Genomic DNA, 3,958 nt, shown 5'->3' with positions numbered 1-3,958 from the left:
TTTTTTAAAAGATATTTTTGCTATAGGCCATGTGTACTCGCTGGAGAGACAGAGAGAGATAGAGACAGAAAGCAAGAAATTACTCCTTAGGGAAGATAGCCATGTCACTATCCCTTTTCTTCCATTTTCCTCTTGGGATTTTGGGCACAGACACACACACGCCCAGTGTGTTTCAAGCTGCTAGGTCTGGGACTCGAACTGTGGTTGACTATGTGGTAGTCCAGCAACGTAACCATTACTCCATCTGTTGATCCCAGCTCCTGTTTTTACTTAGGGATTTGGAGAGAGTCTAAAATAACGTCCTATAGTTTCCTGCACTTCAATCTTCCCAGAATCTGCTCTGACATAAGATTTTAAGTTTTTTCTAGGGGACTAGCCCCAAAAGTGGCTAAGTGCTGTGTGTTGGAAGCTGGCTCCCACATGACTAACTGTGGTTTGCATCTCAGCTCTGGAAGCTTGAAAAATATGCTGACAGATGTGCATAGATTCCCGAAATTCTGATGGGATGGAGAAATTGAGGTAAATGGATTGCAGTGTGATTATCTTCACTGGGGAGTGCTTTCTCTCTTGCCCCCGCCCCTTGTATGCACCCTCTGGCAATTAAAAAAGAAAAATGGTTCTTCTAGGAAAGACTTCAGTCAAGACCCACGATGTCACCAAGGTGTATAATTCAGAACCAGAACAGAACACAGGGGATTTATAGCTTTGCCATAGGAACTATGGTTTTCTAATCAACTCTATCCGGAAATAGACTCCTCTCCTTGTTTATTTCACCCTCACCCCCATGTTATCAGTTCGCACTGAATAAGTTAACAATTTACAAATGAGACATTAACTTCTTGGATAAAGTCACCCACCCCAGGTCTCAAGACTCATGCTATTATAAACATCACCTAAAATTTTGAACATTCGTAATGCTTCCAAAGAATGCCATTGAGTCACGTGAGCACTGCAGGCCATCTGATATTTTGGCTCTTTTTTTTTTTTTTGGAGAGGTTTTCACTATAGGGCGCGTGCGCTCTCCAGACAGACAGAGACAGAGAGACAGAAAGCAAGAAATCACCCTCCAGGGGAAATGGTCACACCGCAATCCCTTCTCCTCCATTCTCCTCTCAGCATCTTGGGCACGCATGCACACGCGCCCGGCGTGAGTTTTAAGCCACCGGGTCCGGGACGCGGTCGACTACGTGGGAGTCCAGCGACATAGCCATTACGCTAACTGCTGGTTCCCGATATTTTGGCTCATTTTCAAACCAATCCATTTGGCCATTCAAAAAGTACTTATCGAGTGCTTCTCATGACCCAAGAATTGTTCTCTGTAGAAGAGACCTGGGTATACAGCAGGAAACAAAGCAAACATCCCTGCTCTTGCAGAAATTATAGCCCAGTGGCTTATAGTCCTTAAATACTTGTTGGATGGTCATCCTATTGTTACTTGAGCATACTCCTTGGGAGGTGCCAAACCCACTTCCAGCTACAACTCTCAGTGCACTTCCTGAGAGAGTTCCGGAAAACCTCATGTTACTCCTTCCATTCCATTTGGCATCGGATTGAAGATCAGTTTCTCTGGATGCTAACAGGCTGGTATTCTCATTAATCCAATTCTGTTTTCATAGAGTCACCAAAATGTGGCAAGCAATGCAGAAATAATTGAAGTGTTAGATTTAAATTATTTTGGGCAAAGAACAAAAGTTATTCCCGGGAGGTGTTTTAACACTTGTAGACACCATAGAATTGGGTCAGTGGGTACCACATTAGACTAGTTAGGATTGGGACCAGCAGGTGGCGTAGCAGTTACATCACTGGACTCTCACAAGGCTGATTGTGGTTCAAGTCCCAGACCCAGTAGCTTGAAAATCATGCCAGGTACATGTGTGTGTGTGTGTGTGTGTGTGTGTGTGTGTGTGCGCGCATGCCCAAGATCCCAGGAAGAGAATAGAGAACAGGTTGTGGTGTGGCCATCCCCTCTAGAGGGTCACTTCCGACTTTTACTCTCATTGTCTCTGTCTCTTTCTCTGGTGAGATTATGTGCCCTAAGGCAAAAACCTCTTTTAAAAAAGATTGGTAAGGATCAGGGGACCTTTCCGTGAATACTGGAGGTGGGAGATGGAAGGAGAAGGAGGAGGAAAAGGAAATGAGTAGTAGTTCTTTAAAAAGAGGAAAAGGGAAGAAATAAAAGGTCCTGTTCTTAACACTGACATTTTAAGACAATCCGTACTTTAGTAGCGTCCTTCACTTACAGCCTGAAAATGTACATTAACAGGAAACGTTCTACCTACCCCTTACTCTCTTTTTCCCATCCTTGGTCTGGTGGGATTTCTCAGTGGGTAGAAGACATTGTCACTGTTTATAATGTCCATCAGACTGCATGGATGTGAATGACATATATTTAGAAATCAAAATAAAGCTTTAGAAAGATCTTCAATTTAATGGAAACTAGTGTAGTCATTTGGGAACCACAAGAGCTTTTTAGGGAAAAGCTGCCTCTGCCAGCTGGAGGAAGTGTGGGTGTACTGGGGTCCCGGTGACACCTTGTGATGTCAGTCACTGCCAGCCCGAGGCTGATTGGCTGGGAAGAGCTGCAGCAGAGTTTAAATTCCTGCACCATCAGAGAAGTGGTCAGAATACCAACACAAGAGTGGCTTCCCTGAGCTGCCCTCTGTGAAAACTTCAACCTAATTTTGAGACATTTTGGGAAAAGTCTTCGTGAACTTAAGAGGGTAAGACATTTTCATCATTTAATCTTTTAAAATAGTGTTGCTTAGTTCTTTGCAACATATTCAATACGTATGCATGTTGATGGGCATTATGCCACAGAGAAAGAGAGGGAGTGTGTGCCCTGGGTAAAAGCAATGTTTACTTTTGTGCCTTTTGTTTATGCCACAGGAAAAGCTGTGCTCACAATGACATGTCAAGTCAATAGAGGCAGGTGCTTTCCTTGGTAAGGCATTGGTTAGATCTCTGCATGGTCCTTCTGAGAGGGAAAGTTTATAGAACAGGAGGCAGATGGAAGGTCATTTTGAAGAATAGATTTAATTAGCAAAAACAATTAAACTATTCTAGTTAGGCATCAGGGATATGGGGATGCTCATGGCCTACAAGAGGTAAACAAATCTAAACTAGACTGGCTAAGCTTTTAGAAGTCTTTTTTTTTTTTTTTTTTTTGGTGGGGGAAAAATAAACATGTTTTTTTTGCTATAGGGAAAAATACAGTCTTTTTCATGAAAAACCATTTAATGTTATTTGGTAAGAGAGCACCTGAAAATACTTGTTATGAACTGAATAAGTAACTGAAAGAAGAGACAGAGACCATTGAAGTAAGCTGAGGGGTGACAATGCTATTGTTTTATTGTTTTCATATTGCTAGCTGCGTATTCATAATGCCCTGCATACAGTCAGAATTGAGTAAGAGTTGAATATCATTGTCTTTTAGCACTGTCTAGAAGACTAAGGTGCATAGATACTCCTGTCCATATGTATTTTTACTTGTTGCATTTATTCCACTTCTTCCTCTGTAAAGGGACTTTGAAAAGTTCATGGAAAAAATGGATTTAAAGTAGGAGTTTATTTTGGTGCAGAAGATTTTTGAAATCCACGTATCATCTTCCATAATCTGCACATTCATGATTATTCTGAAGACTCTTTGTATATCTAAAGAGTTTTTGTATAACCGAAGGGTCTGTCTTCCGCACAGACCTGTGGGAGCTGTGATCAGGTAGTGCATTTGGCAGGACTTCTAGAAAGTTCCATGTGTCATAGCAATACTTCAGGCAACCCGTCTTCATCAGGAGCAGTAACTTCTGGGTGACTAAACTTTCTGCTTAACTGAGGCTCTAGTACACTATCCTATCTGAACTTGGTGGGTTAAAAATATGTGAACAAACAATTTTCTAAAAGACGTCAGTCCTCTCACCTACACCAAACTGGTAGTGTATCCCAGCGTGCCTCATGGGTCTTC

At 42.1% G+C, this 3,958-nt stretch overlaps 1 protein-coding gene across 1 annotated transcript in view; it reads left to right on the top strand.

Annotated features, from left to right (window-relative positions):
• Window positions 1-2,655: 2,655 nt before the first annotated feature.
• Window positions 2,656-3,958, top strand: part of DMP1 (dentin matrix acidic phosphoprotein 1) — a 15,577-nt gene continuing 14,274 nt past the window's right edge. The window contains exon 1 of the mRNA XM_006143259.1: window positions 2,656-2,720. The gene's annotated coding sequence lies outside the window, so the exon portion shown is untranslated. The remainder of the gene's footprint in view (window positions 2,721-3,958) is intronic.

The sequence above is a fragment of the Tupaia chinensis genome, unplaced genomic scaffold (genome assembly GCF_000334495.1).
Source record: "Tupaia chinensis unplaced genomic scaffold, TupChi_1.0 Scaffold000094_1, whole genome shotgun sequence".
Lineage (NCBI taxonomy): Eukaryota > Metazoa > Chordata > Mammalia > Scandentia > Tupaiidae > Tupaia > Tupaia belangeri.
This window is presented reverse-complemented; position numbering and strand designations above follow the sequence as displayed.